Source organism: Prionailurus bengalensis, chromosome E1 (genome assembly GCF_016509475.1).
Source record: "Prionailurus bengalensis isolate Pbe53 chromosome E1, Fcat_Pben_1.1_paternal_pri, whole genome shotgun sequence".
Taxonomy (NCBI): Eukaryota; Metazoa; Chordata; class Mammalia; order Carnivora; family Felidae; genus Prionailurus; species Prionailurus bengalensis.
Genome location: NC_057347.1, coordinates 35,564,938 through 35,580,772, shown reverse-complemented (window position 1 = coordinate 35,580,772; position 15,835 = coordinate 35,564,938). Strand labels below are relative to the sequence as shown.

The 15,835-nt window shown below is 45.3% G+C and overlaps 1 protein-coding gene across 1 annotated transcript in view; it reads right to left on the bottom strand.

Annotated features, from left to right (window-relative positions):
- The window catches only part of LOC122485392 (speckle type BTB/POZ protein), a 67,888-nt gene extending 57,096 nt beyond the window's left edge, over positions 1-10,792 (bottom strand). Inside the window, exon 1 of the mRNA XM_043584126.1 lies at positions 10,540-10,792. The gene's annotated coding sequence lies outside the window, so the exon portion shown is untranslated. The remainder of the gene's footprint in view (positions 1-10,539) is intronic.
- Between the last annotated feature and the right edge of the window lie 5,043 nt (positions 10,793-15,835).

The window sequence follows — 15,835 nt, the reverse complement described above, 5'->3', positions numbered from 1 at the left end:
ATTTTGTAATGTATTCAACTGCTTGAAAAAAAATGTTAAGCTGCATGTGCTACTATAAGGACATAAATTCCATAAGCTACATTAAAACGGGTTACCCTCAGATTATCACATACTTGAAAGAATATCTGGCTGAAAATCTGAGTACCTTAAACTCTGCTGTTTGAAAATCGTAATTACTAGGGAAACATTTCTGTTCAGTAAGAAATCTGAAACTTTTTATGATCTTTTAAAGTATTCTATTCATTTCTGCACCATATTAAATGATAAGTAACAGCGGTAGCAATGCAGTAAAATTCTACCATGAAACACTTGTACTTTGAGCAACAGGCCTTCGTTTCCCTACGCACACGCTCTCATAAGGCTGTGGTTCCCAAAATGGAGTCCATGGATCCCTGGAGGTCCCTTTCAAGAAGTCCAGGAAATTGAAACGATTTTCATAATACTTAAGAAATTGTTTGCCTTTTTCACTGCACTGACATTTGCACTGGTGGTACAAAATCAACAATGGGCAAAACTACTGGTGCTTTAGCATAAATCAAGGTTAACGGCGGCATCAAACTGTACTAGAGTCACGTGTCTTTCCCCATCACGTACTGCTGGGTTTTTTTAAGTCAATTTCACTTAAGAACGCTCTTGATGAAGCAACAAATTTTCTCGATGAAGTTCCGAGCTTTTACTCAAAAGTTAGAATTTTGGCAATCTTGTAGCTGCAGGACAGATTCCCAATACTTACAGACTTTTCTAATGAAATAGGTGGTGATACTAAGCAAGGGTTTTTTTTTTTTTTTAATACCGCATTATGAAATGTGTCATCTAGAAAACCTGCTTAACTCAGTGAATCAGTATTTCCCAAACAACCAATGCATATTATCAAATCATGAATGGGTAAAAAACCCATTCAGGGGCGCCTGGGTGGCGCAGTCGGTTAAGCGTCCGACTTCAGCCAGGTCACGATCTCGCGGTCCGTGAGTTCGAGCCCCACGTCGGGCTCTGGGCTGATGGCTCAGAGCCTGGAGCCTGTTTCTGATTCTGTGTCTCCCTCTCTCTCTGCCCCTCCCCCGTTCATGCTCTGTCTCTCTCTGTCCCAAAAATAAATAAACGTTGAAAAAAACAAAAAACAAAAAACAAAAAACAAAAAACCCATTCAAAGGGCAAGACAGACCAGTGGGTTTTAGTATAACAGTAACATCAATGATTTCAGATTCCACACTACAACTTAACTGATAAGAAACTACCAATTGTCAAGTTTTGGTGTAGTATCAGAGAATATACACAACCGTCTGCAAATACTCCTCCCTTTTCCAACTATTTATCCCCTGTGATTATATTTTCTTCAAATACTTCAATGAAAACTATCAATCATGGGGTGCCTGGGCGGCTCAGTTGGTTAAGCGTCCGACTTCGGCTCAGCTCATGATCTCATGGTTCATGAGTTTAAGCCCTACATGAGGCTCTCTGCTCTCAGCACACAGCCTAATTCAGATCCTCTGTCTCCCTCCTTCTCTGCCCCTCCCACATGTGTGCTCGTTCTCTCTCTCTCTCAAAAATAAACATTAAAAAAAAATATCACATCAGATTGAAAATACACAAGTAGATATGAAAATCTATCTTCTGTTAAGGCAGTATTTAAGAGATTTGCAAAAGTGTAAAAAAAACCACTCTTCTGATTTTTCGAAGTCATTTTTCATAAAAATATATTATTTATGCTAACGTGAAATAGATTTTTTTAAGCAACTTTTAAAAAAGTTTTTAATTTTAATTTCTAGTTTGGTAAATATCAATAGATATAAACCACATAAACAAAAGCTCTTGGGGTCCTCAGAAATTCTTTAAAGTATAGAACCTTGCAACTAAAAAGTTAGGCAAACACTGCCCTAAGAGAATCTGTCTCTGATTCCGGCCACCTCCAAAACTGCTGTTTGTACCAAATCTTCCCTCCCCGATCCTCAACCAGAGTCGAACCTGGGGCAGGCATCTGGCCCAAGGAAACTCATGCCTTAGACTGACCAAATCAGACATCATTCAGGAATCTGAATTAAGCCTCATGGATACTGAGGTCTGCTTACGGCAGAACACTAGAGTCCATTCATTCTTATTGCTGAAGTCCTTGGAAGTTTTGGTTCCAGCCCCTTCTGAGGTCTTGTGGTTCAGCTTTTCCTTGGATTCTACGACAACTATTTTCTTTGGTTAAGTCTTTCACTTGTTATTTTAAATAGGTTTCTTTTCCTTATGCTCAAGAAAGCCTTAACACCACAGAACTTCAGTACTGTTACCAAGAGTGTTTTATTTGGTGTTCTTATCTGAGACACCAAATGATAACAAGGTTCCCTCCATTTGAAAATCATGTGCCTTTACAAAAATGAAAATCACTCCAACAAAACAAAAATTTGAATGGAAATTATAGGCTCATTCAGAACAAGAGACAGCTTAATGGTCACCTGCTGGATTAAGGATGGCTTGTGTTTTTTTTTGTTGTTGTTTTTTGTTTTCTCTTTTTTTCTTTTTGGAGAAGGCTATTATATATTATGTCAATGTATTTTAGACAGCAAATGGCTTCATTAAAATACACCAACCTGACAGGGTTTTTCAAGGAGGCTGATGAACAGAAAAAGAACAAGACGGGGAGACTACATATGAACAATAAATCTTGTAGTGCAAGACATGCAAACAGACCGATGTTACAGAATAAGGAATGCAGACACAAACCATCATATTATTAGAAGCACGGAAGTGGCATTACAAAGTAGGAAGGAGCAGACATGACTATTCAATAAATGATGCTAAGGTACTGGGTTATCCCCACGGAAAAAAAAAGTTAAATCCCTCCTGCAGGGTTATCCATATGGGAAAAAAAAAAAAAATTAGATCCCTACTTCACACCGAACATCAAAATAAATTCTGGGTGGATTAGAAACCTAAATGTGAAACTTTAAAACTTTTAGAAGAAAATACAGGATCTAAGTGTTATCTCAGTAGAGGGGAGGATGCCTCCTTTAAGACACAAAAAACACACATGCTGAAGGAAAAACATAATAAATCTGACTCCGCTAAAATTTAAAACTTAGTTTCGATAAAGGATAAAATTAAGTTAAAAAAATGTAAACATACCCTTAGGACGGCTACGATCAAAAACACCCCAGAAGATAATAAGAGTTGGTGAGGATGTAGAGACACGGGAACCCTCTGTGCCCGGTTGGTAAGAATGCAAAATGGTGCAGCCCCTACATTAAGCAGTATGGCAGTTCCTCCAAGAAATTAAAAATAGAATTACCATACGATTCAGCAGCTCCATTTCTGGGTATACACCCAGAAGGACTGAAAGCAGAATCTCAGAGACGTCCGGACACCCGTGTTCGCAGCAGCACGATTCACAGTGGCCAAAAGGTGGAAGGAACACAAGTGAACGCTGACAGATAAATGAACGAACAAAATGTGGCATATGCGTACGACGGAGGATTATTCAGCCCTAAAAAGGAAGGAAATTCTCACACGTGCCACTACGGGGACGGACCTTGGAGCACACTAGGCTAAGGGAAATCAACCGATGCGAGAGGACAAATACTACGGTGATTCTACTCATATGAAGTATCTAAAGTAGTCAAAATGACAGAAGCAGAAAGTAGTACCTGTCTCTAAATACCAAACATTATGTAAATCTCAAATTAAGATGAATGATGACATACACTTTTTTTTTTTCAGGCAGACAGACAGGTGCAACAGACAAGAGGGATTGGAGGCTTTCAGAGAACTGCAAGCCCTTCTTTAATTTAGCTGGTGCCACAGCAGGAAGATCTGTGCCAAGCTCAGAAAGAGAGAGTCGAGGGACGCCTGGGTGGTTCAGCCGGTGAGGCATCCAACTCCTGATTTTGGCTCAAGTCATGATTTCGTAGTCTGTGAGATGGAGCCCCATGTCGGGCTCTGCGCTGACAGCTCAAAGCCTGCTTGGGATTCTCCCTCGCTCGTCTCTCTCTGCCCCTCCCCTGCATGCACATGTGCACTCTCTCTCTCAAAATAAATAAACAAACATATAAAGAAAAAGGAAAGACAGCAACAGTCAGGAATAAAGGTCTTCCCGGGCAAGGAAGGGTTACTGTCTGAACATTTAACTCCCACTCTGAGGTCTGTCTGCATCCGGCTCTCCCAAAGCAGCATGACCAGCTCTGCCACACAGAGCAGCCGGGCAACTCTTGCCAATTCTAGTAAAACATGACTACGGCTGTAAGAATGAAGGCCCAAGCGTTTCCTGAAGAGGCTATACTTTAGAATCCTTTTTCCTATGATGGAAGCTTGTCAAAAACAAAAGTAAAAGAAGCCACTGGATCTTAGCAGCAAACGTGTCAGTGTAGCCTTTCAGAGTGATTCACCGTGCCCGAAAACAAACACAAGGAACAGGTGCGCTTCCCTGAATACAAGACCAGAATTCAATATAGGGCCAGTATTGTTACGAAACCAGGTTGAGAATAACCTTATTAAGTCTGGAAGTAAATACGACAAGATGGTTTAAAAAAAAAACAAACAAAGGGAAAGGATTTCAGATAAATATCAGAATACTGTTATTGCCAGCCTTTGAGTGACTTGAAATCAGTAAGATGACTCAAAATACTGCCACATGGTAAGAGTCTAATAAAGCATTTTCTGCTAAGGCAGGAATTAGTCCAGCCCCTAAAACCAGCTTTAGAATGCAGCTCTACTGTATCTCTTGTTTGTATTAATCTTCATTAGGGTGATGGATTTTAAGAAAACACTGTGGATGTACCAACATTTCTCCTGAGTCTACACTACATGACAGAAATCCACAGGATTCAGTGCTGTTGCAGACCTTGAGTTAAAACAGCTAGATATCAGGGTTCATGGCCTAACTGAAAAATTTCCCTAATTAAGGACAATTTGTCTCATTCCTTTTTTTTATGATGAAAATCTAGTGATAATGAAAAAAAATATGCTATCACAGCATAATCTTACATAACGCTCCAACTGTGCAGAGGAACGTATAAATGAGGAAAAGGGAGGAAAGACAAACACATACTTGTGTATATCTACACAAAGATGCTTTTATGGGACACTCAAAACCCCACATCTCCAAGAAAGCTCGCAAGTACAATTTCGGTCTCTAAATTCCATTTTGTGTACCTTTCATCTCGGGGGGGAAAAAGCAAGGTTGCTCATCGGAGAAGAAATCCCCAGTCTCTGCTCCGGCTAACCTTATACTGGGGAGGTGGGGAGAAGAAATGCGGTCTTCAGAGGTACTACCTGTTTTTCACAAAGTGCATTCAAGACAAAGGTCTAAGAGCCAGAATCCAGCAATGTCAGTGGCACAGAAGTGATTCAAACACTAGGTGCATTGTATTAAAATGAAGGCATCTGCAGTTTTTAGATTTTGGCTTCAGAAGCTCTATAGGGAGATGAACAACATAATAGAAGGGAAGAAAACATGAGATACATATATCTCATATGTATATCACATAAACACGTGCGCACACACGCACGCACACAGAAGATGAGGGCTCCACAACTGGGACAGGAAAAACACAAAGTGAGGCAGGAACTTCCTGGACTAGAGGGCAAGGAGGCACTCATCCACCAAGCTTAAAAGGTTCCCACAGGGCGAATATGGAACATTTTGAGCTCCAAGAAATGTCTGTAATTGTCAGTAACATGTAGAAATAAATTAAAGTCCGTGCATTTATAATGATACTAGAGTAAAGAAAGCTAGAAAAAGAAACAAATCACTTGCCACCATTAGAGGTGATTATTATACCACCTTGTTACTCAGAAAACTGTTAAAGGGAAAATAAGAATTTACCTAACTTTTGGTAGACACTAGAATTATTTCCAACTGCTGAGGGAAAGATCGAAGGCTAATCAATGTAAAAGGAAGAGAATGAGAAAATCAGCATTTTGCAGCAACCAAAGAAATAACTGGTGCAAACAAGGATCATTATCATTAAGTGAAAGACTGCCGGAGAAGTGGAACAGTATGGCTCCAAAATATCACTCTACAGATGACTGACTACAAATGGGAAAAAATGTCTACACTGGAGATCTGGTATTTATCATCTTAAAGAAATGATAAAATAAACTCAGCATCGTTAATAATGCAATATTATGACATTATGTTTCTCTTATCATGACCTAATATGAGGTACAGAGCAACACCTACGAAGAATTCTTACCCAAAGTGTTTAATATGCATCTAACCACGTCTTAGACTTCAATGCCAGTTTGTAGGAAATACATGATAAAGGCGCAAATTAAATGAAACTGTGAGGAAACAATCACAGGAAACGGCCTGGTCTCTTCACAAAGGCAATTTCTTGTAGCTTGTAAACAAACTACTGGAGATGTAAAAAGACTAAAGATACGTGTTTGCAGAAAAAAACACCAACAGCTAAAAAGTGTCATCTTCAAGACAACCAGGAAAATCTAAACATTAACTGGGTATTAGATGGTTTTAGGAAATTACCGTTAATTGCCTTATCTGTGACAATGTATCTTAAGAACAATTAGGTAAACGGTCTCCTTAAGAAAATGCATCTAAAGCATTTAAAGTACAAAAGTATTAGGATGTCATGATATCTGCAAAATAAAAATTTATATATTATACATATAAAGGCACATGCACACACATACATTAAGCCAATACAGCCAAATGAACTGTGGAATCTAGGGTATAATAAGTATAAAGGTGATCATTGTACTATTCTTTGACTTTTTCTGTACGGGTAAATTTTCTTACACAAACAGTTGTAAAAGGAGGGGAGGGAGAGGGCTCAAAATGCGCTTCCTCCAGGAAGGCCTCCCAGAGGAATTCTCCTCTACTCGCTCTTTCACAAAGTCCTCTCAACATGGAACACAGTGTATTACTGTTCCCATTCTAACTGTTCCCTTACTATTTCACGTACTTAGTAGATTTGATTTTCCAAGACTATGAGCTCCTTCAGGCACAGACATTTTTAAATTCGCTTCTATTTCCTCACAGCTCACAGTGAAGTATCTGCAATCAGCAGACTTTTAAAAAGTACCAGTACCCGGGGAGGCAGCGCAGCTCAGTCGGTTAAGCGTCCGACTCTGGGTTTCAGCTCACATCATGATCTCAGGGTTTGGGAGTTTGATTCCCGCGTCGGGCTTTGCGCTGACAGCAAGAAGCCTGCTTGGGATTCTCTCTCCCTCCTTCTCTGCCCCTTCCCCTCCCGCTTTCAAAAATAAATAAACCAACAGTTAAAAACAAAGTGTTAGTACCGGTATTTTGTGAAGGCACTTGGTAAAGTACCTTTAACTAACTGGGTTAGCTTTTCAATTCCTCAACGCAATGGTAGTTCTCCTCTACAAACAATTTTGAGTCAAAGCTATCAAAAGATCATGGAACATCACCTATGGGCTTACAGGATTTTGCAAAAAGAAACCAGCACCTAAGAATGAAAGGAAGCAGAGGTTGTACATGTCCTGCAAGCGGTGTCATGGACATGCCGTGTTATCCAGGCACATGACTTTATTCTCATGACATGACTCTTCAGTCGAACAGTATCTTCCCCGGCCACTCCCATCTGCAAAAACGGCCACGGTTATGTACCCACAACTCCTGGGTGTAATAAGGCTTAACAAGCTACATGATGAACTTGAAACCTTAGCTAAAAGACTGCACAAAGGAAAAAAAAAATGTTGATAACAGTGCTGGTGAGGAAAGAGGCCGACTCACTGCTGGCAGGAATATAAATTCGTACAACCTCTATGGTGAGTCACTCAGCAGTATCTAACAACATTAAAAATGCATATATCCTCTGATCCAGCACTTCTGCTAGGAATTCACCCAAAAGATACCCATGTACACAAAAAGCACACACAAAGAATTAACTGTAGCCCTGGAAACAGCCTAAGTATCCAACAATAAGAGCTGACTGAATGATGGTACATCTATACAAGGGAGTATCTGTCATCTTTCAAAACGGAAGAGGTACTCTATTGCTCTATGGAATGATGGCCAAGATATACAAGGTAAAAAAAAGCAAAATGCAGAATAACGGCTACAGTGTCTTACCGTTTGTGTAAAACAGTAAATAAAATCAGAAACTTCAAACAGTACATAGTTGTGTATGCTTTTGAAAGCCATGACTATCTCTGGAAGGGTAAACAAGACACAGGTAACAACAGTTTCCTTGGGGGGGGGGGGTGAGTTTAACTAGACAGATGAAAAGAGGGCAGGAGAAGGAAGATTCTATGTACCTTTTGAGTTTTGTTTCATGTGTACGTTACCCATTTTACATAGCATTTGGAAACACGGCTCTGCACCAATGCAAATTAATTAATGATGCTCCTCTTAATCCTAAGAGCAATCATGCCTTCATTCCACAAAAACGTTAAACAGGGCTTCAGTAAATTCAACCAGATGAAATGTTTCCAGATAAAAACAAAGCATCAGAGAGGACAGACGCCTCCTGAGAGATGGATACCTACCTACTACCCCCATAGTTTTGTTTCAAGGTTTTTACCAAAACCTGATGACATCAAACATCTCCCAGTACACTAACCACTATGAAGAGCTCTGACGGAAGTCACCAAAGTGCCAATGCAAACAACCACCCTCACCCTAAGTGTGGAGCGATCACAAGAACTTATAGCCCTCATTCTTCACACATAGAAGATGAATCTCCAGCCCTTCCCTGGAAACAGGATGAGTTATGCCCCCCAAATTCCTGTGCTTCCTCTGTGTCGTCCCTTGGGTCCCACTGTAACGATGGCAACAGAAAACAGCACAAAAGACAACTGAACCATGCAAAGGCCACAGTTAAAAGGAGAAGTGAAAAAAATATATACACACTGAGGCCCCAAAACATAAGGTCCTGCAGTTAAGAATGGCAGCTGAAAAAAGCCTTGACAGAATACCAAAGAAAGAAAACAAAGGAACGAAAACAGAAAATAAGGCTTACTAACATACCCCATCCATCCCGTTATCCAGATAGGAAACAGGGTTGGCAAAGGTAAACTGAGAAAACACAAAAAAGCTGCCCCCTCCCAACAAGTCAGCTATTCATTTCAATGCTACTCAGCAAACCTTCTATTTTTAAGAGTTTACCATTTCCTCGCCCTGTTCTGAGGGCAAAGGTAAGCAGCAGCAAAGTAGCCAAGAGTGGCAACACGGCAGCAAATGAAGGACCGTGAATAATCTGCCAACCGAAAACCTAGGTCCTAGATCACTGAAATATTCCTGAGTTCCTTGTTTTATGTTGCTCTTTGTTTTTGCAAATGTGCAAGAACTATCACTCCCACTGCTTAAAGTTAAAACCTCCGCTGGGTAAGTTATGGTCCACTAGTAGGTTCCGATCACTTTTGTTTTCATGTGATGTTCACAGAGCATCAATAATGTACAGCTAAAACGAAAGCGCTAAGGAAGATCCTTTTTTTTTTTTAAAGGAAGATCTTATACCAAAAAAAAAAAAAAAAAAAAAGGCAAATAGGTCACACGAACTGGGAGGGCTAGAGATGAGAGAACCCTGACGTCTTGATTTACAGTTATTGCTCTAACCCTTACACTGTGTTCTCTTTATCTCTATCTTTATCTAGTTCTGTGCAGATAATTAAGAATTTTGCTAAAAGGCAGTCACCCTTACTTTCTTTTCTGTGACCCTTAGTCCTCCTAAGAAAGGCTACCAAAATCCCCTACCAGAATAACTGAATGGGTTGAGGCACCTACTCGTAAGTTTAGGGGATGTTTGTATTACAGGTACAACATGACGATGGAGGAGGGGGGGAAGCAATGCTGGAACTAGAAGTTGCAGTGACAGTTTCAAAAGAAAGGTCAGCGTGGGGCACGGTTGGCTCTGGAAGGCGTTTGTAGCCTGGGAGTCTCTAGGGCAACACCAGATGCGAATAGTGCTTTGTCAGGAAGTCCCTCGAATCATTTACACTCTCCCTTTCGGATAGGAGCAACAGGCTCACTATGGGGCAGCCCACTGCCTGGGAAAGAGGCGGGCGCATGGTCAAGGGGCTCTTTATCCCGCAGGTCCCTGCAACACAGCGATGCGCATGCGCCCCGGGGGCAGCGAGCAAGCACCCCTAGCTCGTTCACACTCGCGCATGCGCAGTCACCCATCTCGCCGCAGGCGACAGCTCACTATTTGGCAAGGGGGATGGGGCTGGGAAAATGATGGGGGGGGTGCTGAAGGCAGGGGGCGCGTTTGTGTCTCCTGAATGCTTGGGATTGGGAGAAGGAACGGCTGATTAGGCTCTGGCATTCCCAGGCCACGTAACCCAGGATGTGGGATATGGGACAGAGAAGAGTATATGTGTGGCGGGGGGGGGGGGGGGGGGGGGGGGGGGGGGGGGGGGGGGGGGGGGGGGGGGGGGGGGGGGGGGGGGGGGGGGGGGGGGGGGGGGGGGGGGGGGGGGGGGGGGGGTGGGGGGGGGGGGGGGGGGGGGGGGGGGGGGGGGGGGGGGGGGGGGGGGGGGGGGGGGGGTAGTGGGGGGCCAGTCACCTCTTAAGGGAGGCGCCCCCCCCACTCCGACAGGACAACCCTCTCCCTTGACTCTCCTCCCCCCACTCACCTGAGAGCGGCGGCGACAGCTGCTGGTCCCCGTCCCCCTGCGCTCGCTTCATACTGTCCGCAACATCCGGGACCTGCGGGACCGCCGATACACAAATACACACACACTCGGAGCGCGCACACTCACACACACACACACACACCGACACACACCGGCCGGGGCGTCATGGCGTCAGCACGTCGACGCAGCGAGCGCGTACCCGCCGGGCCCCACCCCGCGCGGCCTCCGCCCCTCTTCTCCCCTCCCTGCGTTCTCCTGCCCCTCCTCCCTCTTCCTCAAGACTCCGCCTACCTCCCCTCTTGCGCATGCGTCCCGACGTCTCCCCAGGGCCGGGGGACGGGGTGGGGGGTGGGGGGGGAGAGGGGAATCTGAGGAGAAGGAGGGGCCTGACAAGAAAGAGGCGGGAACTCGGAGGGGGTGACGTGCCCGGCTCGGCGGGCTGCGCGGAGGTGCGAGGACCAAATAGAGGCCTACTAACGGGGGATCAGGGTGGGCAGCGTAACAAGAGAGGCACTTAACAGTAGCGACGTGTATTTGCAACCAGTTTATGGATCAGCAACAAGCGTAACTTGCGTTCCCTCACTTTTTCCAACCAACTTTGTGTCAGTAAAATCGCCTTTGGACTTTATGACAATGCTGAAGACTTTTAAGTAGCTTTTTAAATTTTGGCCTTTGGAAACGATCAAGAGGGACCGTGCTTTCGGGGCAAGGCGGGCATATTAGGTGGCTTAACTGAAAGGAAGCAGATTCAATGACAGTTTGTTGTCTTGGACACCTGGGTCCCCAGTCGGCTCCACATCCTAGCTCCCAAGGGCCATCAACGACTCTTGAGTTGACTAAAAGAAAAAAAGCCTTGGGGCGCCTGGGTGGCTCATTCGGTTGAGCGTCCGGTTTCGGCTCAGGTCATGATCTCACGGTCTGTGGGTTCAAGCCCCGAGCCCCGCGCGGAGCCTGGAGCCTGCTTCCAATCCTGCGTCTCCCTCTCTCTCTGCCCCTCCCCCACTCTCACTCTGTCTCTCAAAAATAAAGAAATATAAAAAAAAAGAAAAGAAAAAAAGCCTCAGCCTCTTGGCCCTGGGAGAAAAAAAGTCCTCTCCACGTTAGAGTGGTAAGGTCCATGACGGAATATTTGTTATTGCTACAATTCTTTCCTTTAGCTTCAACTTTCAAAAATTGTTCTTCCTGAATCCGGCCAGGTAACCCGGAGCGGGGATTGTCTCTTTTCCACACTGAGATAGTATCATCACACACACACACACACACACACACACACACACACACTCTCAAATGCCAGAGGCATTGAACCCAAAAGAGCAACCAGATGAACCTGCAGGTCGTGGGGTGATAAGGCGTGGGCCCTGCCTTGGGAACAGCTTCCGGAAGCTTTGCTGCCGTGGGACTGTCTCCAGGAGACTGTGCTCGCTTGTTTCCTGCCACATGTGCCCCGGTGCCAGGTGGCTGGTGTGTCCATTCATTAGGGAAGGCTGGGAGCCAGTGAGCAGAGCTTTGGGGGGGGGGAGGGGGGGAAGAAACCCCTGACAGTTGCCAGGCCGCTTTCCACTTTCAAGTACACAAGCACGCCCCACAGTCCCCCAGCTTCAGCCGTCCTAGGAATCACCCACAAAGCACTCCAAGCTCCCAGAGCTTGCTCCGACTGTATTTCAGACATGATCGAGAGACGGAGGTCCTCAATTCCGCAGGGCTGTGAGCCACTGGGCCTCCCTTGCTGGAAACAGAAAGAGCTTGTGTCACCTATTAGGCTGAGTTCACTCATCACCACCCTCAACAAACATTCATTCCTTCGGCTGAAGCCAGCAAGGTTTTTTGGTGCTGGTGAAAACTCAAGAGTGCCCGCAGGTAACTCAGTAACCGGGCTCAAGTAACTGACTCCTGGGTGTCCCTGAGGCTGTTCCCTTCCTGTTCTCTTCAGGATTCACAGGCGGGCAAAGGAAGAAAGAAAATGGGTACTCCTCGGAGGGGGAGGCATAGAAGGGGGAAGGGGTGCAGAAAAAGGAAACTGGAGGCACCGACAGCCTCCTTTAGCTCCCTTACAGCTGGGGCTAATCAATGTCATACAGTCAGTTTCTGCCTGGGACCTGGGAGGGGACCCCGCGGGGCTAGTGAGTCTGTCCTAGCAGCTTGTCCAGGCTGGCCCTGAGCCTCCCGAGATCTGGAAGGACATGAGTCCTATCCCCATCTGTAGCCTGGTGCAGCGAGGCTCCCATTCTGCTGTGGGGACCACACCGCCCACCTGAGATGTGATCCACCAGCTTCTGTACAAAGGGCTTTGATTTGGTGTGGATCTGATTAAATGACTGTAGATGTCCTTGGAAACACCGTGTGGAAGAATTTTAAACAGCTTCTCCTTTTTAATATGCACTTCCTCTTCGGTTTTAATTATTTTGTTCCTACATTTTCCCTTTCAATTTACTAAAATCTAGAAATGTAATTAGAGCAGAGGCTGGGCTCAGAGAAAGCTGCCAGGATTTCTACAGCATGATTAAATATACTAGGCATCCCTTTAGTGTGGGACTGAAAAATAGGATTCTCATTATTATCTTTCCCTTATCCAGGAAAGAATCAGCACCACGTACAGATACAGATTTATTGAAAACGAAGCACTAATTAAAAACTCACCCAGCCCCTTGACGAGGTGTGGGGGGATGGGGGGGGGGAGTGCGGTTATTTAATTATTTCCTCCATTTACTGTTTTGTTGTTAATAACTGCTGACAAGCAAGAAGCACCCCCCCCCCCAACTCCTCTATCTTCAAAATAAAATTCTTTTCTTCTCTTGAGGGACTTAATGAGGGCTTTATCTATGCAACAACCATCAAGCTTACAATGGCACCGATTCAATTCGCTGCTCCTTGTGACGGTAGGAAACATGCCGAACTCAGTTTTCTTAATTCCAAAACACAAATGACAGAGTATTCATTGGCCATCAGGAGCCAGGTCTGGGCAAGGGTTCTGCCTCAGAAGACTGCAAGACATCTGGTATTTATTCTGCCAATGAAGATTTTCAGCTCCATTTTACAGTCCAGTAAGCAAAGGCATGATTTCCCTTGAAGCTGTAAGGGAGGTGGGGGTAGGCAGGGCTGAACAGAAGAGGAGGACAAACTCGCATCTTACAGTGTTGTGAGCGCTGTAGCAAGAGGAAGCCCTTCTCTCCTCTGGATACAGTGATTCGGTTGGCCAGTCAACGGACCCCAGGCCGGTGGCCTGCCATGGCGGAGCCCCGCATGGACATCAGAGACGTATGTTCCGGAAGGAATATCCTTAGTAGGGAGGCATGGCCCTGTGCTCTGGAGGCTCCCAGTCTAAAGGAACAGAGACAGATGATAACACTCTGGGACCCAGGGTTAAGACCACACGCAAGGAAGCATGCCATCAAGAACACGTTGATGAGGTCGTGCTGGGGCCACAGTGGGGTTAATGGAAAATCGGCAGTGGAGAAAATATCGATTGATTGAGTAAATGTCACAGCAAGGGAGCTGTGGCTTAATGAATGAGCTCCAGCCTCCTTGTCTGGAGACCCCAGTTCACACCCAACACTAACACTTATTATAATACAAACCCCTGCCAGCCTCAGTTTATCCACCCAGTGGAGAAAATAATGTCCCCCATCTGAGGATTAACTGAAATACCATTTGAACATAGCAGAGTCCCTGGCATAGAGCAGATACACTCATTTATGGGTGTTACTGAATGTGGGTTTGGGGGGGGTAAGTGTTCACATAGGTGCCGCTCCTCAAGCCCTGCTCTGACCCGTACACGACGCTCATTCGTCTTCTCCAACTCTTTCCAATTCTTTGGGAAAGCACGGAATCAAGGAACCAGCACCGATTTCTCAGCCAGAACATTGCTACTTGTTAGCTGGGGTCCCTGAACAAGCTCTTTGGCCTTCGAATCTGTTTCCTCACAGACGGGTCAGGGTCTCTGGCTGCCGGAACCGTACCAGCTCTGGCTGTGTCAACCCAAACTGGAAGTTACTGGAGAAACACCTCTGGCCTCCAGAACTGACAGGAGCTGAAGAATCAGATCTGGAAACCCGGCTGAAAACCAAAGGCTTGTGGAAGAAGAACAACTTTCCTCAGCAGGACACTGCGGCCAGAGGTCCCACGGCTGGGCACGGCCACAAAGTGCCACCGCCAGGCTTATGGCTTCTGCTGCTGCTTTAAAAAAAATTTTTTTTTTTTTTCAACGTTTATTTATTTTTGGGACAGAGAGAGACAGAGCATGAACGGGGGAGGGGCAGAGAGAGAGGGAGACACAGAATCGGAAACAGGCTCCAGGCTCTGAGCCATCAGCCCAGAGCCTGACGCGGGGCTCGAACTCACGGACCGTGAGATCGTGACCTGGCTGAGTCGGACGCTTAACCGACTGCGCCACCCAGGCGCCCCATGCTGCTTAAACTTCTTTTGTCTTCGTGCCTCCCGCTGCAAACCCAAAACCCAGGCGGCGGCCACCCTGTTGGCCGATCCTGGTCAACGTCCTGGGCCCTGATCACCATGGGGAGCCGTGAAGAAAGGCCTCGCTGTCATGGCACCCATGGTGTCGTGGTTAGCACTCCTTCTCACTGACGTTATCCACAGCAGAAGGCTCATCTCAAACAGGAAGCTGGTCAGAGGCCGGATGGCCCCTTCTCCCGTCTCACCTGTGAAGCGGGACATTCATCACAGGGTAGTAAGTGGCATCAGACGACATGATAGTTGTTCGAAAGTGCTTGGCATGTAAAAGGCCTTACGTTACTTGACGTCCCTCTTTAATAAAATGAAAGGCTTATCATGGTGTAGTTATCCGAGGATGTGATCCATATGCTCACAGATGAATTGAAGTTCTGAGTTCGTAACCTGGAAACACGGCTGGGAAACCTGCTTTCGGAGGAGCCGAGTGCCAGGCAAAGACGCAGCCGCGGGGAAGAGAAGAGAGGAAGTGGCAAGTTTGAGCCCTAGCTTTTCTTTGAATTTGGCCTCGGGCTGGCAACACGGCCACCTCGGGGATCTTGAACCTGGTCTGAAAATACCCTTTCGAAGTCGTTGCTTCGAAAGAAGTGTTAGAAGGTTAATATTTGTTTTCAACAAAGAGCATGTTAGCAAAGACAGATCATTCACTGTTATGAATTATTTTCAGTGATTTTTTTTTTTTTTGGTCCTATTGTGAATGGGATTGTACCGCCTGTTGGCCTTTGCCCTAAAATAACGTATACCCAAATGTAGATAATTAGTTTAGCAAAAACACATTTTTTCCCCCTCTGCCTCAACTCAAGTAGAAATTAGTCTGGATTTTACAGCTCTA